Source organism: Linepithema humile, chromosome 5 (assembly GCF_040581485.1).
Source record: "Linepithema humile isolate Giens D197 chromosome 5, Lhum_UNIL_v1.0, whole genome shotgun sequence".
NCBI lineage: Eukaryota > Metazoa > Arthropoda > Insecta > Hymenoptera > Formicidae > Linepithema > Linepithema humile.
This window is the reverse complement of record NC_090132.1, coordinates 19,627,362-19,654,592: the sequence shown is the minus strand read 5'-3', so window position 1 is coordinate 19,654,592 and position 27,231 is coordinate 19,627,362. Positions and strand designations below refer to the sequence as shown.

The following is a 27,231-nucleotide window of genomic DNA, read 5'->3' as shown; positions in this document are numbered from 1 at the left end:
ACACGATGGTGCCCAGATCGACGCGCGTACACGCGAAAATTTTTCACACGCGCGCACAGAGCCGGGGCGTTGTGATCCCCATTCTGATTGCGGGCGATCGACACGTGCGCGGATTAAACGCGCTGCTATTTACGAGCGACGATTGTCGATACCCATATGTATGTATGTGCCGAGAACGGCTGTCCCAACAGGTTTCAACCACGTTCCGCATTCACCGAAGGGTCAACGCACGCGCGGCGCGCGCGGTATCGGATGCGATGACAATGCCGATATTTCGTCGCGCCGCGGCGCGGCGAAAGTATCCGCGATATTTCAGGACGAGGCAACGGCGCCCGGGTAAATCGGCGCACGGCGCAATAAAACGCGCGATATTTCCTCCTGACGATACTCTCCATTTCACATCGTCCGGGCGCCTCCTCACGCGAGGCGGCGATAAAGACAAGCGGCAATTTCGCTTCTGCGGTCGAGGAAAATTTCTCGTAAAGAATCGGTCGATACGCCCCGTCGCGCGTTTGATCGGACGAGTGGTTGCATCGTCACCGCGATAAATAAGGATAATTTCGTCGGTTATCCACCGCTATACGATGACACGCTCGTATCGAGCGTTATCACCACGCGCGAAATTGCGCCGATAATTCAGCCAGAGAAATAATAAACAGCGCCTCGCACGGTGCTCAGAGCGCCGGCGCCGCTGTAATTCCGAACTTTATCACTTTGCATAATGCACGGATCTTTGCGTGACGCAACGTCGTTGCATCGTCTTGTCTAGTCGCGCTATCGTCGTGCGGTGCACCGGTTTTAGCGAGACCGGGATTCGCGGGATAGCTGGTGCGTGTACGATCGACTGGTCACTGTTCAACAAATTGCAACAAATTAGCTGGGTAATCGTTGATGTTCGAGATACGTTGCTTCTTTACTAAACGCTGTGATTAGTGTTTTCCGCTTCAAATCAGACATGTAATTTTTTTTGCAGTTAGAAATTCTCCAATAAATTCATAGCAATATACACAAGTAAAACTGTAGCTATATTGCCGAGAAATTAGCACTTTGTCTTTCAATATACTTTACTTTAAAAGTAGAAATTTCAATTTAAAATATTACTATTAATTATGAAAATATTTAATATAAAAAATGAGAAAGAAACGGCGACTTTAAATCACGGCTTCGAAGCAAATTTTCTATAAGAGCGAAATTGTCTTGTTTGTCAAGAAATTTACAATTTAATGAATATATAAGTTTTTATACAACTTTGATACTGTCTATAATTTTTATTATTCACAAAGAATGTCAGTTTTATCAGTATATGAAACGAGCACGTTGTTACTATTAATTATGTAATGCCTCTTCTACAGGATAATATTAAGTAAATCAGGCTTTTAATTGCGTCAGGTGTTCAGGAAACTTCGCTGTCTCGCTTTTCGTGACTTCAATTAAAGCTGCTGTTTTTAACGCTTTCAATTTGTCTCGGAGCGCTTTGCGTGACGAGCTTGTAACAAATTGCACAGAGATATTGGGCTACTTTGTAAAGAGATGATATATAATACAGGTTGTTTCATAAAATTAAGTTTCAATTGCCAATTTTCCAATCAACTTCGAAACGATCATTTCTCTCTTATAATGCTTGTATTTTTATTATTAGATATCTAGATATCTAGAACTCAATACATCAGAATTCTACAGTTTTTAACATTAAATAATTTCATAATTATGATACGATCGACATAATCATGAAATATATACTTAAAAAAAAAACTTGATTCATATATTTTTGAAATTTTATATAAAAACAACAAGACATATTCAGAAGCAAGACGAATCGTCAAATATCAAGAAATTTTAGGGAGAACTGGTCCTTTCTTATCATACTTCAACCCTTATCTCGCGGTTTTTCTTTATCACGCAGGGCGAGTGCAACGAACGGCGCGCCGTAAAAGCACAAATTGTACTGAATCGCCGAGAAGGCTCGTGGGACACGATTCGCTCCGGCAATTCGACCCGGGACTTTCTCGACGGCACCCTGTCAGCTTTCATTCTACCCCGGATCCGTGTAAGATCAGAATTAATTATGACGTGATAATAAATAAAATACTTTTATGCGAGCCATGGAACATGACGATCACGCTGGCTTTTAAAGTTTATAGAACCGCCTGTCATATCGCTTTTCCTTCGCCACTCTTCATTCCTCCCATAGTATCCTTAATTTTATTTTTTATGCTATGCAACATATTTCCATCCAACCACTCCAATATAATCGATAAAACGGTTGTGACTTGACTAAAATAAGATATTTCGATCGACAAACGCAAAACTATTAATGACATCCTTAAAAATATGCATCTATGTGTAATATCAAAACTTATAAAAAAAATAATTAAATCTTTTCAAAAAAACAAAATATTAACTTTTCGACTTTAAATGTGAGTAAATAATCCTCTGCTGGATTAAATAATATTTGTATGTCCAATGCTCAAATCAGAAATTATCATAGCCATTCCCGTCGAAATTGTACTGCCAATTTCGACGGGAATATCAAAGATTGCATAAATTTATGTGTACGGATGTCATAATCAGCCATATATATTCCATTATATTTGTATGCAAATGTTATATTACGCAGTTTGTAACATTCATTTGTTTGCGAGCGGACTTGTGCGAACTGCGCGGACAGTAACGTGCAGAAAAATTAGTTTCAGGTGATTTATGGGCGCGTTCTTCGGTGAAAATCGATTAAAGCGGGTAAATTCTTTCTTCTCTTTAAACGACACTTCGATGCCTCCATTTCTCATCGGACGAGTGTTTGGCAATTTAAGAGTACATTCATCTCTCGCGACGGGTGATTACCCTTGCAGATTTGCAGTCTGTCTTCGAGCTGCATCACGATCCAATGCTACTTCAAGCGTTCTCGATCGTATCCATGTAATCAGACGATGCTTTTCGTATTATTCATAGAATGATCGATCCTCAACGGCAATTGTCGCACTTTGTTCGCAGAGATTACGAGAAATTTTATCACATGCACCATACTCTACTTTAAACGGCCGATCTAAATTATAGGACATTAGAAACGTCCATTAGCTGCACGAGATGTGACAAGAGTCTGATAGTATAAAGAGTAGCAAACAATAAAATATTAGATAATAATTATATTCATACAATATCCCCGTTCCATTAAAAGGAATCATTATCGAAATAAAATTATATTCCGGTGATACGAACTTTTACATTGTAAACGTTATCGTTGTACTTTAAGAGACATCACGGTTGCAATACCGTCTAATCCATTTATAGTACTCGGCGCCTAAATGAAAATAAAAGTTACAGTCGCGCCAAGTCCGAGTGATCTGCTCCGTGTCTGCGTAATTTACAGTTTCATCCCGAGAGAAACGCAGTATCGTTCTATTTTCGCGTCGTTCGCGACGGACCGAAGTCTCGCAATCATCATTCCTACCTCTGGTTTTAACGACCGGAGGTGAGAAGTCAGTACGGCAATCCCGCCGCCTCTAGTTCCGCTGCAGTCGTCCCCCCCCCTCCCGGTTTTTCCGCTCGACCCGTTCGTAAACAATGAATAATTTATTCCTTCAGGCGACGACCGGCCGATCGTTCTCCGCCTTCGTAGTTGCCATCTTGCTGAAGAGGAAAGAGAAATCCAGAAAGAAAGAGAAAGAAAGAGAGAGAGAACGAGAGAGAAAGATGAAATGCGTGAATTCGAGCTGCTCGAAATCACGGCGTCGTTGCAGTTAAATAATTGGATATTGTTAAGAGAGAAGAGAGCCGCCCGGCCGCTCGTTATATTCCGCGCATCCGCACTCGCATAGACAAGAGAAGAATAGCGCGCACGAGTTCGATAGATACCCTTCGGATCTCGCCATTGTACGACGGAGGCGGATGAAAGCCGTGCTAAATTTAGCGGCATCATAAATCTTGGGGTGCTCCCCGGAAGGAGAGCATAAGTCACGATTATGAATTTTACATGAACAGTCGGAGTAAAGCTTACGTTATAAAGTGAGGCAACGAGAAGTGAGTAAAGATGAATTTGTCTAAAGCTAAGCGCACGCGAAAGTGTGCTCGCAACGCATCTATACCGTTGCGCTCCAAATATATAGAAAAAGAGAAGAAAACCCGTCATGTCACCAATAGTGATAAAACGACGATAATAATAATTATTACAATTATACATGAGCAATTGTCGATGTTAAATTACATTTCAAATAGCGCGTACATCTTTGAAAATCGTGGCCTTTTGTGAGAGTGGAATTCTGTTCTCCTTTTGAGATCAATTTTTCAATTTTATAATAAAATATAAAACGCAAATATATAATGCTGAATTTAATTATGCTTCCCAAAATATGATCTTAATTATCTCAATATTTTAATATTATTTCCCTAAGTTCCAGAATTTTTCTCAAGCAAATTAGTGTCGACAGATACATTTGCTCACTCGCGGAAGAAACTCGTTGCATCTGTCTTGTGTGACTTTCTTTGTACATATAATCATGTGAAAGATTCTTGTGCAATCACGTAGATGAGCATCCCCGTCCTTTTTCCCGTCCTTCTCGGTTGGTAGGTGCGCCCTGACACACAAATCGTCAACGCACAATCGGTCTCTGTGTGCACGGGGTGAAAGACTGCGTGACAATGCTTGCCAAAGGTCAATTGCATTGGTTTGTGCATTCCTAACGTACCGACACGTCCCACTGTCAAATGTTTCGTATTGTGTTGCATATCTTGACGCATTGTTCGGCAACAAGCAAATACTTTACATTCGGAAATGGCGCCGCATAATTTCTTTTTTCTTATTTTTTACACACTTTTCATTTCTTTTTTCATTTTTTCAGAATTATTCTTTTCCTACCGTAAATGTAGGAAGTCCAAGAAATTACACCTGCTATTGTATAGCTATATATTTCTAAAATTATCATTATTCTTGATTATAATTTTTTAAATAAAATTGTTAATTATAGCAAATCTTTAGTTTAAATTACCAGAAATAAAAACACTATATCTCTTCTTAATCGTCGTTATTAAACATTTCAAATATTAAAGCAAAAAAAATTTTACAATTCGTGCGGCGACGAAGGTTATCGCTGTTGTTTTATTTGGAGATTTAAATGCTTCGATAGCAGTTTCATTTCCGGGTTTAAAGTGTTAACGCAATACGACAATGCAACTTTCAGGTGCTTTCCTCTTCCACTTTCAGCCCGTAATCCTGAGAGAGAAGTTTACATTTGTCGAGTAAGCGCATTCCGCGTCGAGATTGAGCAATGCTGCGCGGAGTTTCTCGTCCACGGTACATTGTTAAGTCATGAGGCTAATTATGCAAAAATATGTCGACCGACAAGATAGAAAGCGTCGGAGTATCGGTATTTCGATAGAATAACGAACGACGAGCAATCCCATACACTCCAAGTTTGGCTTCGTTTTCGTCGTTTTGCGCGAGAAAACACTCGGAAGGAATCCTTGGCTCGTTCGCGACACCACGTTCCACGGCAAGTAGACATCACTGCGGACATTCCGAACTCGCTCTCGCGCTCGCGAAATTACTGCGAAAATGAAAAGATCGTCGGCACGTCTGAATTTGGAGACCGACAACTTCCCTGCTTTTATGGAAAATATTATGGCAATATTAGCTATCCTCGATCTCCAAAATATTTTAGATATTTGAAGGCAGTTTGTCTGAGAATTCTGAGTTTAAATTTAGCGACATGTTTTCCCAATCGCAATCAACTATTTAAATGATTAAATGTCATGCTTTAATAATAATCGAATCATGAAAATAAGGCGCAAAAGCTAGCAAATAAAAGTAACTGCTTAGAAATCTCTGTCGCAGCAATAATCGAATAATATTAAAAAATTAACGAGATTAAAGTAACAAGCTTCGCGAAAAGCATAGTAATTGGACGGAAGCAAAATTAATTTCTCGTAATCAGGAAAGTTGGCGGAGTAAGTTGAACGGGAAGTGAGTCAATGAGTCAATTTTTAATTCAGAATCCGATTCACGCTCCACCGCCGCTCATCGGCCATTATTTCATTCTGCAATAAAAACAGCTGGTTATATGATGTAAATATGTGGGGAACGTATATATTCGCGACGTGAGGGAACGATGAACGATTTAATGGGCCGAATAACGAGCGTGGTTTACAGCGACGGTCGCTACCCTGGACGTTTCGCGATTGACAATTTAGTGGGCGTGCCGGGTGCCCTTACATTTAAGACGATGATCCTCGCGGCGCTCGCGTGTTACGGCTAAGCATTATTTATTGCATCGTTTTATCAGAGCAACTAGTTCGCCTTGGAATCTAGGTTCGCTGCTCATCTGCAGAACGTATTGTGAATCGCACAAATGCGTTGCGCGAACGAATATACACCGGACGCTTGCCAGATACAGATTGCGCTAATCAAGAAGTAGTGGCCTCCTAGTAGTGGAATTGCAGTTGCACATGGAAAAAAGTTTCGGTCAGTAATTACTGAGCAGCTTGTACGTTTGACTCTGCGAGCAATTAATTTTGAGACAAATTATTTTTTCTAAAAATTTTAATTATTATTTAATGTGTGTGTATAAATTTTTTATGGATTTATGTAAAAACTGGCATAAATATTTATGACACTTTTTGAAAAAATTTTTGTTTTCAAGCATGAAAAAACACTAAAATGTAGCAGCAAAAAGAGAGAAAGAGAGAAAAGATAAGATTAAGAGAGAAAATACGGCGTATTCAGAAAATAATACATATCTCCAAAATGCGCAACGCGGTTTACAATTGAATATAATTATCGTGGTGGTGCAACAGCGAGAGTTATTTCACAGCCGAGACAGACTGGGCGCGTACAAATATGCATAAAGTACTAAGTTGGGCTAAAATAAACGGCGTTTTGTAACGCTGCCAAAACCCTCTGGTTCGTCTGAGCTTATCACGTCGCACGCCATAGAGAGAGGCATTGCACTCGTAAACTATTAAAACGTCGGCAGCAACGAGAAGATTAAAGCTATGCAGCAATTCGCTTCTGCACACGTGCACCTGACGTCGCGACGTCATTGATCGCGGTCAATGACAAATTGAAAGAGTGGGACTGGAGCACGTGTTGTCGTTTTATTCATTCATCCTGCTACTCGTTATTTCACGTGCATGCAGTAGCTACTTTGGAATCTCGGAGACTTCATCATCAAAATTTTAGAGTATATTTAATAATTCTACAAATTTTTAACATTTTATTCGATACACGGTCCACAAGTCATTTTTGTTTTTAGTAAACACGTCATTTCTACTTTTATCATGTTTTCGATCATATTTTGAAAACTGGTTAGCGACCTACATTGAAATAAAAATATGTATAAAATTAATTTTTCGTTAAAAAAATCCGAATGTTGCTGCTTCAAATTGAAAAACAACATTAACTTTGTACATTGAAATTTCTCGATTGGGTCTCGATTTAGATCACATGTTAAATAAAAATAATATCCTCCACCGCGATCCATCAAACATATTTTCGCTACTGATTCATTTGTTCTCTCGCATATCGATAGTGTGGTCGGAATTGAGCGATGGAAGTGTAATGAATTAATAGAGGCGTGTCGGACTATCTATAATACCTCCTCTTGCTCGAACGACGAGATAACCTCGTAGTAGAACTGCTCCGCCATCGAGAGGTCGATCTTGAGGGACGTCCGATCGCCCTCGTCGCATCGCTCCTCGTTCTCGCCGCCGTTCTCGACACTGTAATCCTTTATCGCCACACTACGACGAGACAGCATCTCGATAGTGCTGCTATTCACTAGCTCCATTTTCGTCCAAATCACTCGCTTTTTCTCTTCGCCGCGCCTTAACTGCTCGCACTCGGCTCGTCCAACAAACGCCAGTAATCGGTCTTATTCTTCGTTCGGCAAAAATTCACGATGCACAATTTTTTTTTATGTATATGTATTGTTAATCGTTTTCTCCTTTTTCTTCTCCTCTCGTAATGACTTTTTAAAATTAATTCTCTTCTTAAATGACTTTCGTGCGATTGTGTGTGTATTAAATAGGTATATATGCTACACGTATTATTATTATTATTATTATGTATTACTGTTATTCGGTAGATTTATTATACATAATTCGATTACGGAACGTATCACAGCTGATTTACTTTTGGTTAACTTTCACTATCGTGACGTCGCGACCAGACAGGTTTCCCTTTTGACGTTTTCCTTCCAACATGCACCGTGCAACCTCGGCCGAGAGTCTAATTATAACTATAGCCGAGACGTGTTAAGAATGAACGAGCTGCTTGATTGACGGTCGCACTCCGCGCCAAAGCTTATCACTGATGTCCGCAGTTGCGAGTGATATTCCATGCGCTGCAAAATCTCCCGAAAAAATGCGTTTTGAAGCAATGTACTGTCGACACGAGACGACTTCATTAAGATTTCTCACGAGCAGCTTCTCGCCGTGTCTTTTAATGCTTTTTGCTATATCGCGACGGATAAAAAAAAATGTCAATATTTCACCGCGTGTATCTCTCGTACTCGAAAATTGCATCCTCTGGCGTCGACTTCCTTCGTTGCGCCTTGATATCTTCTCTCCACGTTGCTTTCAATCAAGATAAATCCAATCAAATGGAAATATGAGAATCATTAATCAAAATTAGTTTGCGCGCACACACACACACACACACAAATACGCATAGTTTCGCGCTTCAAGTGTCGCGTCTCACACTCGCGTTGCATCAGCGCAAACGTAGACGTCAGCGAGCACTCCGCGTTATCACTTCACATTCTTCGCGCTTCACCGTTCCGAAATTTCGGGGTTCGCGAGTTTTCCCATAGCAACGACGTTTTCGCCAGAATGTTTCTCATATTTTTGCGCTGATCGGAGCATCGACGGAATTTCGTAGACGGCTGCAATCGGTTGTCGTTCTGGTTTAGGCGCTCCGGTTCGCCGGAGAGGAAAATGTCAGGGAAGCATGGCGCGGTGAATACCACACGACGAGAGAAGCCTACGCGCACGCTGGCAAGGCGCGAGCGAACTGAGCCGTAGTAACGAAAGAGCACGTATAACGCGGCCGTGCTGCAATACTAACGCAGTGTCAACCAACACCGACGCTAGATAAGCCCTGCCACACGATGAGAACAGAATCGAGACCGGCAGTCTGCAGGGTAACGGATAAAAGTACGGGCTTTACTCGAGAGTGCTATTGATAAAATGTGACCGCAATAAATGTAATAGTTTTTTTTCAAGTTTCTCAATACTTTCTCAATATTTCTCAGATCAGATAAGCAGAAAAAAAAATGGTTAAAATGGCCATGAATCAAATTGTGCTTTATATTATTACTTGACATTGTCAAATATTTTATTTCTACATACATATTATAATTGTATATAGATTGTTAAATAGATTCGTTATCGATAACTTTAATATATTATCATTTATCACCTTGATTTACCACTTCGAGAAAGTTGCGAATTGTGACTTACGATTACTGAGTTACGATTATTTTACAAGATTTTGCACTTTGACGGTTAATTATAATAATTTCATAATCAACATGTAATAATTTCGTAAAATGCGCATTTTAAATGCGCATAGAAACTGCAACATTTTCGATAGATATCGCGAGGAACAAAGAATCTACTGAAATCAGAGATATTAATAGAACATCGTCCAGGCGATGGGAGGGCACTGTACTAAGAATGGAGGAAATGACTAACCAATGTACAACTGCAACGGGAAGTGGTAGGCTTCATTTTGTATGTGAGATTGCGTTGTGAAACTGGTTTTTGGCATAAAACGTGCTCACATTTAAAATGCGGAGAGCTATATGAGGCGTTGGTGGGCAGATTTTGAATGGCATCTGAAAGAGCTCCCAGAAATTCCGGAAACTGGAATAAAGTTCAAGGACTAGTTCCACTCGACTGAATGGAAAGCAATTTCCTCTTTCCTTCTTACTATACCCGAACGATCGAATTTCAAACATGTGATCAATGTTAGAACATATTGTAGGATGTATCAATGTACAATATTTAAACAAGAATCGAATGACAAATCAATTATTGGTAAAATATATTTGAATGTTAGATTTTTTTGTTCAGTATATTAGCAGGTTAATAATTTTATAATTTAATGAGTAGTATATGTTTGATTAATTTATTAATCATTATTATGTATTTCAATATATTGTTATTACGTTCGAAAGCCTTAAATTATAAACCTTAAAACATAAAAATCATACGACCAAAGCGTATTAATGTAAGAATAGTATGTTCACTTTATTTCATTTTCTTTAGAAAAACTTAAGAAAATTGGTCTTAAAGTTGAAAAAGTTCAATTTAAATTAATTTTCTCAAGTTAAATTAATTTTCTTAATTTTCTCTTTTAAAAAAGTTTTTACATTGCTATTGCACTGAACCGTTAATTAAAGAATTTTTAATAACATATAACTTTTCGTAGTATATTGCAAAGTCTTGAATTTTTTATATGTTATTTTTGTGTAAGAATTGCAATAAATTATGAGATAAATCTATTATCTCTATTAAACAAATAATTGCAATTTGTTTAACAGAGATATTTAAATTTTAAAATCCGTGCAATCTCTAGAATACAGTTTTAAAATCTAGTCTAAAGCTTGAACCGTTAAAAATTCCGGTTTAGTATTGGAGGTGTGCATGACTTTACGCGCAGCAAATAAACGGGTGCGAGACGATAAAACGCCTGACGTCGTGCAACCGGTGCACCTTGCATCGCGATAAAAGTACTTTCGAGTAGGTATCGAGAATGTGCGGGAGCCCCTCGTGTGTGGCGGCTAAAAGTGCAGAGAACCGACGGTGAAATGTGTGCGCTTCAAGAGTCGCGATAGTGCGCGTTTAACTTTACGCGTACGAGCTTTTTCCAATGGTAACAATTTCTATTACATTCTTCGTAAAGACACTAAATCATCTCATTGATTAAAGAATTCATAGATAAACATAAAAGTATAGAAAAATTTGTGAAATTCTGTATATTAAATACTTTCTCCGATAATGAAAATAATACTATTTCAGATAGTTTTCTGAAAGATGTGGATCTAGAAAAATTATTTTCAAAAATTATTATTGTGTCAAAAAAATCAATTTTTATAGAATTCATTTAATTTGACTGATTATAAATCACAGAATGACTCAAGAAAATGCACGCGAATCTACACTCTAGTATGCACGCAAGTTTAAAATGACGGAAACAATGGTTAAAGATGCGTCTGCAATGCTGAGTAAATAGAGGATAAGTGCCTTGCCATCAATCATGATTAACCGTGTCTCAATTAGAACCGGCTAATTGCACATGATGAACAGTAAGTCTTCATCGACATGCGCTGTCAGCATGAAAGGCAATTGTGTTAGCGGTGACTCAGAATTGAGATTAGCAGAAGAGCCACTTATGGACGTAAACGAGGCCGAAACGAGACACTTTAACCCGACAGAACTTAATCCAATCGTTTCTGAAGGATAGATGGAACCGAATGGTCACCAGGCAATAAATTATAATCGTCGGTCAATGAAATATGAAAGAAAGACAAGTTGAAAAATGTGATGGGAGATACAGTGGCGATGCTAGCAAAATAGTATAATTTTGATGCTGCACGTCAACAAATTATTTAATTTGAGAGTTCGTTGTGGTTCATTATACTTAATGATCGTTCTATGCCGATTGTTTACTGTATTATACTCGAAACGTGTCAAGTACCTTTGCAAATTCTGAGACTGCATTGTATCACCGCACTGTGTACACCAAATTAATTAAATGAATATAATATAATTACCTGCATAATATGACATTGTCGTCGCAAGGATAATGTAATGTCCGGAATTATGTGGCGATATTATACGCGCATATCACATTAAATTATAATATCCTACGGGATATTATAAAATCGTAAATAATTTGTTTATCGTATTACTACACCCATACATACGTCCATTTATTCTGAAGAGGGCATAATCCAAACAATTCTGAAGTTTCTGTTAAAATGAATACATTGCATCATTCTACATTTGTAGTTCATTTAAATTTAAATGCCATTTTCATAATTAGTTTATATTGTTACACATATGAGTCGTTTACCTTGCAAATGATAACTGATTTAATTCCCGAAAGCTGTGTCAAGATTGGCATCCTTTTTGTGCCTTATTTAAATGCATTATGCTCCAAAATTCGATTTATGCTACTTCTGTATAAATGATACACATTTTCCTAGACAAGAGTACAACAGCGGGAACAATAAAATTCGAACTGAACCGGAAAGATAATTTGAAACAATAAACAATTTAAAACTTCATGAATAAAATAAACTTATATATAAATTTGTTATATAATATATCTCAAAGTCATTGGAATTTGTGTTAGAGTATTGATAGTCGAGGGGTCAAATGTCGAATGTTATCTCATAACGATAAAGATAGTACATATTCTACAAGTGATCCTATCTACAAGAAAAAACATAAAAGTCGAGAGTTATCGATACATTTATGTGTGTTGCAACGGACTGCAAGTATATCTATGATACGGAATACGGATTTATCTTCGCCAAAGAACAAATACGAGAAAAACTCTAGTTGATTCTTCATCCAATTGCATTTAAATCGCCGACATTCTGTGAACCGTTATCCTGTATTTGGTTTGTAAGTTTGTACGTATACAAATATACGCATACACATGTATGCAAGTGTATATTTGTAAAGGGACATCGAAAAAATACACGAGGTGCGAAGTTTCAGCGGAAATCGCTGGTGCTCTCGAGATGAAAAAATGAGGACTTGCCGTTCAGCCTCGCGTTGCACAATACATGTTATACGAGCGATCAAAAGTTCATATCGAACGAGAATAGAACTGGAAAATAATTAAAAAATTACTATTCATATACACACGAAATAGTAGCACGCAGAATGTACGCGAGTAAACAATTTATTTTTCGATCGTTTATTTTTAGAATTTATTGTTTCTTGCTTGATCGCTTCCTTTGATGTCTCATTTAATTTTCTGTTTGCCTTTTGTTTCTGTTTACCTTGCGTATATTGAATTTTTGTAAACTAAAAAAAGCTCGTAACAAAGAGAAACATTTTCAAAAAAAGTATACTGTATAAATACGTTACGTCCAGAGATAAAAACATCATCAATGATATTTTTAGGAAAATTTAACACATCGATTTTTGTTTTCATTTATTGTTGATTTATGTTCGCACTTCGAGACGCGATGCGTGTACGTACATCGATACAAACGAGAGTATTTGAAGTCCTTTTTAACGACAAGTGATGTTTAATCGGATATCGGTGCAGAAATGTCTCGAAGGATCACGATGTATATACGATGTATCGACGAGGGAACTCTCGTTTGATAGGACTTTGCTCAGAGAAGGAGGACGTAATCCGAGTCTGCAACGCGTCTTTCAGTGAAATTCAGACAAAGGCGGATCGAATGCGGTGTACTGTAAAGGAGCGGATATTTGCCAATCTTTTCCGGAGAAATTGAAGAATGTGGGTAATTTATAATAATATAATTTATAATATAATTTATAAATAATAGGTGACATTGTAACGTCAATGTAATATTGGTGAAATATGTAAAATCTCGGTTGCAATGAAAAATTCGACGTATCTATATTTCCGAGACATCTGTTTAATTATTTTTTTCGCTATCTTCTTTATTGCTTTAAAAGTAAAATTGTAATCTGTTTCGACGATGTATCCTTTAAAAAAATTTTTTAAAGATTCTCTTCGATCACGTTTGTCAATACGTCGCGACTAGACAGACACGATGACGACGTCGAGGCATCAGCTGAATGAGCTGTAATATAATTAAGATTCCAATGACGCCGGGGTTAGTATGCATGTCTTCGCGGAATAACCGAACAAAAAGAAGAAAGCGCCAGTGAGACGAAACGAAGAGAGAAAGAGAGCGTTGGAGCCCGACAGTCAAGTCCTTTGTCTTTCTCGGTTGGTATGCGCAAAAGATCGGCTTGTATGTGCACATGCAAGCCATATTTCGGTAACTCCATGTGTGTATAACATGATTCAGCGATACCGCTGCCAAAAATAGATTTTCAACGAGCTATCAAACGAGCTATATAACGGAGTAGTTAAATTTATTTATCATTATTTGATGTATTCCACTTAGCAATCTTATTCGCAAAGCGAATATATAATGCATCTCGTGTATTTTTTTAAATAATAAATATATTGTAGAGGATGTGTTAAAAATATAAGAGTGCTCCAATTTTCTAATTTTTTGAACTGAAAAACTGTCTAGCTGAAGTAACTTCCAGTCTGTTATTATATTTCTGCATATAATTCAAGAAACTTCCGAGATAATCTTGAAAATGTGCGCCCGGACGTGTGGAAAACTAAAAAAAGTTTACACCTTTCCGGGAAAATACATTGTTCAGAGAGAATCAGTCTGTATATGTATATGTGAATGTAATAACAGCCAGAAAGAAAGAAAGAGAGAGAGAGAGAGAGAGAGAGAGAAAGGAAAAAAAAAGAATAAAACCAGAAATAACTTCAGTTTATGCTGTACGAGGGAGGAAAAAGGACGGAAAAGGCGAAATCTCGTCGACTTCTCCCCCCTCTACGACGATTTCCATCTTGCTATCCTCTTTCGTACGTCTTACTTTCTCTCAAGTTTCTCGTCTGATTCACTCTTTCTTTCTCTCTGTTTCACTCCTGTATACAGTGGACCGAGTGGAACAGCGGCATAAACGACTCTCGACGAGACATATTCATAATGATGCGAGTCACAATTCATTCGACGTGTCTCGAAGGTGTGGTTGCATCACCTACGCGATCCGAATAATTAGACGATGAGAATGATTTATAATGATAAAGAAGGCAATAAGAATGAGAAGCGCGATTGTTGGAACGCAAAAGCTGTGAACTGTATTATTAATCAATGCATAAAAAACGCTTCGACCATAATTTTGAGCCTTCCTCAGCTTGAGAAAATAGGAGAAATATAATTGAAATAGATTTCGTCGAATTCATGAATTAAATCTGTCTCAACTGATTCACTTTCTGCACGTCCTGAGATGCTACATATCTCTTGTGGAAAGATCATCAATTTTTGTGGCTGAAGTATTCAAGTGAGAAGCGGGCGAAGAATTTAACGACGATGTAAACTTTAAATTTAGCTCTTTTCTCCCAAAGTTGAGGTGGCGAATGATTCGAGGAGCTGATAAGATTCTGCAGAGAACGAGACCAATACGAACTGAAATGATGGACTGAGTGTTTCAATGTTCCCAAGATGTGTAGGAGGTACCGAAAGTAACGACGTGTCGGTTATCACTCATGAGATTATTTGCAGAGTTACGTAATCGTGCGACTTGGTAAACGCGTATATAAATATACATATATATATATATACATATATATACACGCAAATATTAACACGTCGCCAACGGGTTACGGAAATTCCTCAGCCCCCGTCATGTGTAATGGAGAATCCTCGTTGCCCTGCGGCAACGTGTTAACTCGCCTAAACACGCGGACGAATGCAGGCGCAGGATCCTTGCGCGCTGTAACGCTATACAATCCAGTGTAATCCAATCTAAGCAGGTTAGACGTGTCAAGAAATACAACCTTCTCTCGTTAGTCTCGCACCTACGACAGGAGCATACAGACCTCGCGGACTTTTATTATTTAATGTTCTCGATGTGCCGTGTATGAAAGTCTCGAGGTAAGATTCTTTCGGTGTCTTCTGGACGCGACGCGTCTTTAATTAATAAGAGTAATGAACTGAGAACATTGTACGTCCATATTACTGTCAACTCCGATGATTAATATGTTTAGGAAAATGAGTATTTAATATTTCATGAAATTCATTATTCTTAACATATTGAAGAGCCAATAGAACTCAAGAAAAAGACGTTAATAAATCTTATTTAATTCTAAATTAATTCAATCTTAAAATGTAAAAAATATTAAAGATTTATTTAAGAGTAATATGAAAGATTTTAGAATGTTTAATCGCGATGTTGGATTACGAATTTTGTTAAAAACCTGCACGATAATGGCATAAGCTGTGTTTTGCATTTACCTTTAATCGTTAGCCCTCTATATTGAGTCTGTAACCTTTTTCCATCCTCTGACGTTGACGCTGTGTTTCACATTTACGAGCGCTTTTAAAATACCTTCGCTAAATATAACCGCTTGATCCTCGATTTTATCCCCATGACTATAAATATAAAGACGAACCCAAACAACAAAAGAAAAACTAGCGGGTTTGTGGATGCTAAATATAAAACATGAAGTGCGAATTCTTCGGAGTCTATTCGCGTTTAAAAAGCGATGGCCAAGAATTTAGTTGAATTGTTCACATATGAAAATCATTATGTATGTACATATTTTTGAAATCATCTGACACTAAGATTGTTAATTCATTGTCAGCTTTAATCAAAATTTCATTTTATTGAAATGTTGTTTTATATTTCAGAAGCGTATTCTCTTTAAACGTATTGATTGGTAAAAATATGTTTATTATTTCTAAAAATTTTTTAAGAATTAGTAATTTTTATTTTTTTACTACAAAGAGAACAAAATATCTTAAAATTATTCTTCGTAAAAATTTTCGCGCGTCTGTAGGTCAATTCGAGAGAATAGAAATAACATTGGCAAGCGAAAGGAAGTGTGACTTTGTCCAGCTAATTTCTAGTATCGCAAGTAAAACACACGCTAGAGCAATACGAGATGTACAAAAGACTGTTATGTTGGTGATGCATTGCGAAACGACGCGAGAGAGAAATGGGTCAGACGATTCAGCTGTCAGCTCCCGCGGCTCTCCTGCGGTAAACGCACGAAGAGACGCAAGAGGAATATGGTCGCGCTGAATGCACGTTCTGAAGAGGCTACTTGCTTGACCAACACAGCTTAGGTTTGAGTGCTCGAACGATAAATATCACGACTTTCCAAAGGCTACAAGACCCAAACATGATCGCGGCATGCATGTCACGATTTGATAGAAGTCTTACTTTATAAGATAAGCTTTTATAATGATTAAAACTAGTTAAAAAAAATTTATAGATAAATTAATGTTTTTATGTAGATATTAAAAGAAGAAGAGTTACTTGATTTTAATTATTATAGTAGAACAAAATTTTAAGAGCGTAACGATAAAATGGTACTTCTACTTTTACTGCAGAAATTTATACTTATAAAGGTATTTATTTTGTGATTATTATCTCAAGTCCATATTATCAATGTTGTGTTGAAATTTTCCTTAAGAATGTTTAATTAATTTGAACCATACACAAGTAGAATTAAAAAAAATTATATCGAGTAATCTTGCTCATATAAGCTTTTAAAATTTTTATTGTATATGTGAAAATATAATACACGCATGCAATATCAATCCGATATTCGTAACAGTTAGATAGAAAGTGTAGTCACGAATTGTAAACACTTCTATTACTCGTGGCAAAAAATATACACAGCATTTTCACGAGTTTAAGAGGGCGTAATCTCTTTAGCCGTTTATTTTTTTACGCTTCATCCGGTACTCATGGCAACTCTGTTTATTCTTTCATGCCGTGGGAAGAGAATACCGAGAATCATTCAGCAGCTTGAATCTGATAGTTACGTTTCGAGCTGTCGACAGGGAAACATCAGTAGTACAATGCACGGCTGTCACGATCGTAACTTTCAATTTTCAGTGATATGAAAAGAATATTCATGCCAAAACGTATTCATGCAACACGTAATTCGAATACAATTTTATGAATAACACATTACAGTTTGCGTGAGGTATTGCAGAAAAATGCATGTCTGGAACGGAACAGTCTACAAAAAGTAGTATTCCCCAATGATTTTTTTATAAAGATACTGATGATACCATTCGATGCTTGTAACGTAAACCGTTGCGAATTTTCTGGTGTTTTCGCGTTTTTCTCGCGCAGCGATGCGTGAAAATGTACGGGGTATTTTTTTTGGCAAGCTTTGACGAGGGTGCAAGAGGGCCGATCTTTTACGCGAGAGCTCCTTGTAAACGAACCGGGCCGGGCGTTTTTGAATTTATCATTCGTTTGCTGGGAAGATGAAAGGAAAAACGGGGTCAACAGTACATAAAAGAAAATGAGCCAGGTTGGTAGTAGTGCTGTGTGATGCAGCAAGGGTAGAAATTTCTATTTGAGGGAAGAGAAGCTGCCGGTGCGCGACGCGACGCACGAATATACAACGCAAGTTTATCGTGAAAACAGGATTTCTCGCGTCTGCACGCATGAACAACAGACTAGCCAGACTATAACGGAAAATTGTCCTTTCTGCAAACCAGATCTCGGTGATGCGCGATTAAATTATGTATGCATTAAAGTCCACGCTGGGATACGATGTCCTATTTATTGCACGGTCCACGTGGCTAGTCAGAATTATTCTGCATACCATGATTTATATTCTGTAAGATAAATATCGTTACTCCGCGTCAAATCTGACAATTTTTATGGTGGAATTTTATACAGAGCTTTTATCAGTGGAGATAAAATTGGCTCCGCATGTTTACAAATTGAACGAAATGTCCTTTACTTGCTTGATTGCTTTGTTTCTTTCTTGTGAAATTTCTTTCATCCTGAAGAATTCTCTTGAGAATGACACGTGCAATGTGCGCTATTGCAAAGAAAATCTCGCTTTACGAAATTACTGAGATTGTGTAGAAAATGCGAATTCTGGTCTTAAGTGGGTCAAATATCTTATAAATCATCGTGACCAGGTCGCTTTCCTCGAAGGGTTTCAGCATTTCAAAAAATGGCGTTTTAATTTTTAAGTCATTCAATGTGGTTTATTTGTTATCTTATTCCTCTTCAATGATAAATCAGTTATGGTTGATTGATGAACTGATCGACGAGTTTCAAGATTAAGACATTGTCCATATAAAACTATCGTGATACGAGCGAGAATTGGATACGAACGACATTAGATCGTTAACGTTTCAAAAGAGATAGCCAGCACTCCATTAAAGAGGACTTCAAGTACTATGAGCAAACTTGAGGAAAGAATGGCGACCGCAGTAACATTTACGACCTGTAAAGAGATCCATTTCGTCAAGTGCATTCGAACGTTCGACAAATATCTCAAAGAAGGTGGTACCTTCGAAGAGCAGGAAACTCTTAAGCGCTCGAAACCTTGAAACTTCCTCTGATCGTAGAGTGCAGTTTTAAAAGCCAGACATTTGTAAATTACGATCTATAAATTGTTGCTGCCACGTATCTCACTAATAGAAGTGTACGTAAAGCTCCATAAATATATATGTTCGGTAACAAATGCGTTTGATAACGAGATAACTTTTGTTGAAAATTGAGAGACAATTGTTTCTATCAAAATTTAATTGTTCCATTTCACGCAATTTTCGAAATTTAATATAACGTCAATAATAAATACTTAAAATAATCTGAATTGGTATTTTAAAAGGATGTTTATTTACACGTAAAAAATATTATGTATTAAATATCACTCAAATTTAATCTAATAATCAAATTTAATAAGATTTTATTACTCTCTTAAACGCTCATCAAAACATCTGTCTTAATTCTTTCTAACAAAAGGAATCTTTATTCTCGTGTGCAATAAAAAATAGAGCAGATCAAAGCGAGCCTTTGATTCATATGTAGTATGTAAATCGAAAAAAGGGGAAAGCGAGAAAGGTGGGATGGTCGAAACCGGGGGACCCTCGTATACAGAAACCGGTCGTTTCCTCGGCCAATTTCATCTGCTTATTCATCGCGGGTTTGTGCACAGTAAAGCAGCATTCCTTTATCATCAATCTAATTAGCGAAAATCTTACACGTGCAGTACAATATTTTAAAGCTTATTTTATCCTTCTTAAAAGGATACTTACTCCTTGCCTTTTTTTATGATTGTTTATAATAATAATTCGCGCACATTCTAAAGAATTCAATTTTGGTTTAATCTACCTTCGCGTAACGGAGAATGTTAAAACAGGCCCAGTTACTAAAGAACAATTATCGGAACACTATTCGCAACCGATAAATTTAAAGCTCTTCTGACATTACAAATCTACTATCACTTCAATTTTCACTTCAGATTAATCAATTTTTCTCGAGCTCTTCCTCACAACTCGAGACAGTGGTTAAAAAAATAACAACCATCTAACACGCCAAGATAATATCCACATTTAATTGCTTTCAAAAATAAATTTCACTGAATATTTAATGATAAATTATTGATTTTCAGCCAGCGTGCGCGTTTTATCGATTTTGTGGATACAGAATCGAAATGACTTGTAACGATTAGCAGCGATTAATTTTTTCGCGGTGCTCATCTTACTAGAACACTTCGATCATATTATATCCACGTCGAGTGATCCAGATTTCTCTTATATCTTGAATTACCGATCGCAACACTTGCTCGCACATTCTTTTTTATTTTTTGCCGCCGGCCGCCCACACACGACGCGAAGTGTAGTGGGCCTCCACGAATAGCGCGAGCGCGACTGTCACATCCTTACTTCGAGTCCTGGCCGCTTTATCCGTTCACGCGTGTGTGCGTGCGTACGCACGCACTTGCACTTCGCGCGAAACGCCGACTGAACGCACGTCAGACCCGATGGGTCTGTATAGGGCCGGCTGCTGTGAAATCGTGGGGTGTAACGAACGCGGAGGGGAAAAGAGAAAAGGACGGGAAGGGTGGGAATAATGGAACAAACGCAGCAGAAGAGAGAGAGCGCGCACGAAAGCCCCGCGCTCGACGAAGCGGAAGCCGGCGTTCCTTGCGTGGATTCACGGATCGTTCGGTTAATCTCGATGCCGCTCGGCTTGTTTCGTAGGGAATTTGCGACGGACCCACTGGACAATCACGACTTTCACCGATGAGTCTCAGATTGATCGATACACGCGGATATTATAGTTATCTCGAGATGTTCTGAGCGCTACTTCTATTCTCAGGACAATGCATTTTCAAATATTAATTACCTTTTTAAATTGCCAGATCATTAATCTTAATATAAAAAATTGCATGATTATACTGTATTATTTATTATTTTTTTAATGAATCCTTTAATAAATATTAAATATAGACATTAAAAATTTTCCTATATAAGATTTCCACTTCGTACAACTCGCTACTTCTTCGCTGTTAAAAATGTTTTCATATTAATGTGTTATATGTTACATTATAACTATAATTAAATCAATAATTAAATAATTTATCGTAACTTTAATTGCCATCTTTAATGTCTTAAGTGACGAAGCTCTAATTACTTATTAATTGCTTTATTGTAAACCGATCAATTAACAATACACACAAATGTCACGATCGTTCGAACGAAGAACAATTCATTTTCGTCCCATTTTCGCCGACATCGTTTTGCGCTTTGCGTATTTTTTTGCAGTAAAAATGTGCGCTATTGATCTGAGCGTCATCACGAGAGTTGCATACGCATGAATACATACACGTGTGCATGGATAAACCAAACTGGGATAAGCGGTGAGTAACGACCAGACTCGTCAATTATAAATATGATTCAGCGACCGCGTATAGTAAAGTTTAATATTAACCTGTTCATTTATCACATGCAGTTTATTTAATATAACTAGCGCGCGACTCGCTTTATCTATTGCTGAAACTAATCCGTTACTCGTTTATTGCGCTCGCTTATCTCTCGTATATGGTTACGCGCGATCATGTATAAGCTCTAATGAAGAAGCGCTTACGATCGCCATCATTTTCCGCGTTTTATCCTCTTGGATACAGGCGGTGAGTACACATAATCGTTTACGGGCATCAATTTATTTGATCGGTCATTAATGCGTTATTGTGCGCTAAGTAGCTCAAAGTGACATCCGTGCGTAATTGTAAATCAATATTCGAGCGCAAACTGTGACTGCATGTCGAACACGTGATTATTGTACGCAATAGAATGTAGAGGTAACATTGACCAATGGAAGCGGGACAGATACGTGATATGGCTCAAGTTTGAAGTATTACACGTCGCGCGTCGTGAGTAAACTTGTACATCCGGGCTCATCTTTAGATCAGATATGGCTACTTGAACGAGTTCAACTTTATAAGGCGTACAAAGAATGTATAATTTACCTACAATTTGCATTTTTCTTATGTCAATTCCGATACGCAAAATCATTAATTTTATTTTAACGTGGAATATTAAAGCGGTGGCCTCATCAATCAGTAATAGATTACTATCGGTAATAAGAATAAAACGTGAAAATTATAGCGACTATATAAGCACTTCTTCATTCGTAAAGAAGCTGCAGCTCTAAAACTTTCATTTTTATAAACTTTTATAGAATATTAATAATGGTAAATAATGGAGAAATTTGTTAAGCTTTTATATTTCTTAAACTTTTCTTTGCAACTGTTAGATTAGGTTATTAATACTTAAACAGGACTGTACAATACTTTTATGAGTATCTTAATGTATTTGTTTGAACTGTATGAATTATGATCTTTTTATACTTGCAAAATCGATACTCTTGCAAACTTCGCTGCTTACAAACTTTTGATTTCGCAAACAAGTCGTGGTATAGATACAATAGCAATTTGTAGAATTCTTTCTATATATTTCAAAGAATGTCGTTCATGAATCACAAATTTAACTCAGGGATTAGTTGACAAATCGCATACAATGAACGGTTCATTTACATGACAAAAGAGCTACAACGATTTATTCAGTAGAACTGAAAGCGATTGAAATGCGAGATAAAGACGACTTCAATGGTTGAAAGCGACATGGTTTTCTACTTTCTTGTTCCTTGAGTATAAGCTACAAGTCTCTGACCTACCTTAATACCTTAATACGTGCCAACTTGATGTGTGTGTTTTAGATATTATAACGATACAAATGAAATATTCAATCAAAAAGAGTGCAAATAAAATAAAAGTTTTCCAACGCAGATAAAAGTGTCGATTAAAAGCGTGAAATAAATTGTGTATATAAAAAAATCAACATATACTCGATTCGCTACTTATTTAAATTTAAATTTTATGCTTAAAAAATAAAATAAATTTTTGTAACAATTGAATTTTCCACATTTAAATTAAGAAGTAAGAATTTTGACAAAGTTGTGTTATCGCTGGCACATTTGTCACCACTGTCACGCTATTAATGATTAGCAAACTTTCTCATAATTTGATTTTTGTTATAAAGTTGTAATGCGACTTTTGTCATGAAGTACCACGCTTATGTACAATATTTGGAATAGAATCATAGTACGACGACGACGATGAGGCCTTGTTCTCGAATCTCACGGGGACCACCGCGCAGCCGCGCGCTCTCGCATGTCAACCCTGACACGTCCTGTTCAATTACTAGCCACATAAACATAATGTAAATTTAGCCCGGGTCTATGTATAGAACACAATGCCGATATATAGCTCATGTTTAATGCAAGAGAGTCGGAGAGCTGGCAACGTTACAATGCGATATTACAGCATCCGCGGAACGCCGCCGGGTTGTCGTGGTGGTTTCCGTCTAGATTTTCGCGATCGACCGACTGTTCTTTTTGCATATTTTTCTGGTTCTTAAATTTCGATTCTCTCTTACACTAACTCGTGAAATACTCACGAGTATTTGCAAACCTTCACTCTAGTAAATTTAAAGCACATTTTGGTTCATATCTTTTTGATTTTGATGGATCAGTTTATACATACGTTTAAATTTTTCGTAACTATTAATGAATACTGTGGTGTATCATTTGCAGAGACTTTTCAAATATTTATAAACATGCATTAAATATGTATATATATACATATTTTTTTGCTTTATAGTTTTATTTTTTGAAAATGACGAAAGCGTATATCACAAATAGTATAATTAATTTTTCTTTTCTATGATCGAAACAGATTTACTTCATTTACAGATAATGATTTTTCTAAACCACGACTTAATGTAGCTATTTCAAATATTTATCGAAAAATAAATTTTTAATTATAAAATTAAAAAAATAATTTTATATGCATGTTATGCTTATTTTTTCGCACAGTCATATTCTCGCGGTATACGATATTGCGCTTCGAAGATAATTAGAAATATTCTTAGGATTGCAGCGAGTCAACCCGAAATCGATTCGCTAAAGATCACCGAGATGGTACGCGTTTCACCCGATTATCAGCGGTGCGGATCATGACGCAGTTTATTATGCCTGCAAGTATTTGCACAAGATACGGAATTACGGAAAGACGTCGCGTGAGCGTCACGACGAGCTGCGCCGCACCGCGCCAGTATGCGGGTGCGTTGAACTTGAAACGCGAGTCGCGTATATTTGGACGTCGCGTCGCGTCGTGCCGCGCCGGTGCGAGTTGAATTTAACGCGTCGTTGAACTTGAGGGAACGGGAGCGAGTGTAATCAACGCCCGTAAGCAGCCGCTTCCGGTCGTACTTTTAATTCGAATTACTTCGAGCTTTCTCACATCGTGGTTTCTCGCCGATAATGGACGGCGCGTCGTAAGTCAACGATTAGATATGTAAATTTACTCGATTTCTATGTCTTACGATGTATGGCGAGCATGTTAATCGAAATCGATAAATGCTGAGTGATACGTGAAGTTTGCCTGTATGATAGATCAGCGCTAAGTGGATACGGTGAGTTCTACTGGTTGTTCTATAGAATCGTCGCCTACTTAATTTCAATGATATCAATCTTTTGAGAGATTCTTCTTCATATCACATATATGTATCACATTTACATCATTAAAGTCACTGCTATATCATTACACCATTAAATATTATAAGGCTTATTAAATTTTTGCAGAAAAATCAACGAAGCACAGGGTAACCGCTTTCAATTTCTAAAGTATACAACACTTGCAATATCTATTGATTTTTTGTTTCAAGATCACGTATTTTGCACAATCTTTAATTAAGGAAGTCGAAGGATATTATCACTCTGTAATCAAAGCGTGCAAAGTTATCATATAATACTTGCCTAACAATTTCGTAAGAGAGTTCAAGAACATGTACACAGACTGTTCGATAATTATTTCTTAACGGTTCTTGATATACGCTGTCAGAAATAAGGACTATACGATGCAAATCGCACTAGCAATAGAGTTATTAGCAGCGATTGATAAATTATATCGTGGAACGTTCATGAATTATCAGATATTAATTAAGACGCTTAATGGAAAATATTTTTTCCTCATCTCGTCGTGAGCCGAGAGGCTGTCGAGAGATTATCGAATGGCGTAATGTCGAAATCATTAATATGTCGACGCGTACGTAAAGTGGTGGAACAAGTATGTCTCATGATGATATATGTAATGGTCTGCACAGGTCATCGTCGACGATAGCAATAACACAGACGTCTCGACCAATCAGTTCCTCTACTTATGGATACACACACACACACACACACACACATATTATATATATATATATATATATATATATATATATGAAACTTGTGCGGCACTATAGTTTGCTGGCAACAAATTTGCTTCGTAATTAACTAATTAGCGGTCGGCCGCTAATTGACTGATTAAGTACCCGCTCGTCGAGAACTGGATTGATACCGATGCGAGTGCCCGAGGTATTAGCGTCGTCGGAAGTGCTATCGTTTCGCTCAGGGAAATGTACATGCGCCGCATGTGTCTATATATACCACCCCGTATACGATTCTATATAACGCAATTGATTAGCCATTACCGGTTCGAAAACGAGTTCCTCGCCAATATTGTGGCGAGACGGTAATCGCCATGGAGAAGCTGTCTTCTCAACGTTCACATGTACGGAAATATTAAACTTTTATAAAGATATTTTAGCATATCGCATGCCGGAAATATTAAAAGCTGAAAGAGCAACGTACTCCCGTTGCATTTAGAAAAGTATATTATCTTATTCTCTTAAACTGCGTGAAGTGAAATGAAAAATAATAAATGCTAAATATATTTATATAAATAATGTTCCAATTCGGCAGAGAGAGAGAGAGAGAGACGAGTGAGTTCACACGTGCTACCGAGGTGTGTACTTTTAAACAAAACGCGCAGATTGCTGTGCCGTTTCAACAGTGGGGACGCGCTATCCGGAATAATTTGGAAGATAATCCGATGGTGCAGTTATAATACGAAAGATGGTGTTTGAGTTTCCACAGCTGGCCCGGCCCAGATACGTGTGTGCATTCATTCATTCATTTGACCCACCCTAGGTAAGTGTGTTACGTGCCTGTGGACGCGCGGCGATGTCGCGCCTGTGTGCCTGTATGTATATGCCCCGTGTGCGCCACCCCGCGCACACAATTGTGCCGCCGGCTATATTCTCTGATTGGGCCTGGCCAGGCTTCCTCTTGCCTTGCTTCCTGCTTTGCATACCTAACTACGGAGGAGAATTCCTCGGTAGGACGACTCGGATTGCTCGGTTCGGCTTAATTTCGAGCTTAAACCTGGATATCTCGCGATTGCAACCATTCGCTCTCGCACCCCCTCCCGCAGCACTTCCCGGAGCGCGCTCCACCCCCCCCGCTCTGACCCGTCGATGGGATCGAGAGATTTATTTTTCTATTTATTTCCCACACGCAAGCTATCCACCGAAAAACGATAAAAAAATTACATACTTCTCTAAATGTTTTATAAAGAAAAATGAATAATTATACAAAACTCAAATAACAGCTGAATAAGTTATGCCTATGCAGATTTTACTTTTCTAATATCGTGATGTAAAATTAACGCAAAGTAACATAACATTTGTTATCGCGAAATATCATATGGCGTTTGTCAGTTATTGCGGAACGACAATTTTATTGTCCCTCGGGAAATATTGTCCATGACTCCTTCGTGATGAATGGTCATCACATATTATTTATACAAAATAGTTTCCAGCAGCTCTGCACCTTCAAAGAATGTTTCATTTCGTTTCATATTTCCAAGATAAAACTTTTGCGCTAGTAATAAATGATGCACGTCTATCAACTCCAGAAAAAGACTTTTTAATATATGTCGATATATGTTTTGTTGTCGGCAGTTGAGAAATTACAGCAGCAGAACTCATAATGTTAAGTTTGTAATGTTTTTCCTTTGTCTACGATGAAAGAACTTTCGGAGCGTACAATGACGAAGATTCATAAGAAACACATGTTCGCAGCCATCCTTGCGCCGGTATAAAATGAGTTTTCCGCATTCGTCCGAAAAGAATGTTCAGATTTTTTTCGCGGATAAATTTAATTAATTCTTTGATTAAAAAAATTCCGAGATATTAAAACCATTGACGAAAATAGACTAATTTAAAAATACAATTTGGCAAAGTGCCATATATAATTGTTATATTTTCTAAAGTTTGT

At 37.5% G+C, this 27,231-nt stretch overlaps 1 protein-coding gene and 1 long non-coding RNA gene across 17 annotated transcripts in view; one reads left to right on the top strand and one right to left on the bottom strand.

Moving 5' to 3' along the window:
- The window catches only part of Dys (Dystrophin), a 419,847-nt gene that overhangs the window by 25,862 nt on the left and 366,754 nt on the right, over positions 1–27,231 (bottom strand). The gene's annotated exons all lie outside the window — the stretch shown is intronic.
- On the top strand, positions 46–14,171 carry LOC136999978 (uncharacterized). 2 transcript variants are annotated; one of them, XR_010890302.1, is made up of 4 exons: positions 46–881; positions 1,904–2,047; positions 13,195–13,480; positions 13,714–14,171. It is a non-coding gene; the product is annotated as an uncharacterized lncRNA (long non-coding RNA). The 2 variants fall into 2 exon arrangements; XR_010890301.1 differs by lacking the exons at positions 13,195–13,480; positions 13,714–14,171 and adding an exon at positions 3,583–4,307 and having other exon boundaries at positions 48–881.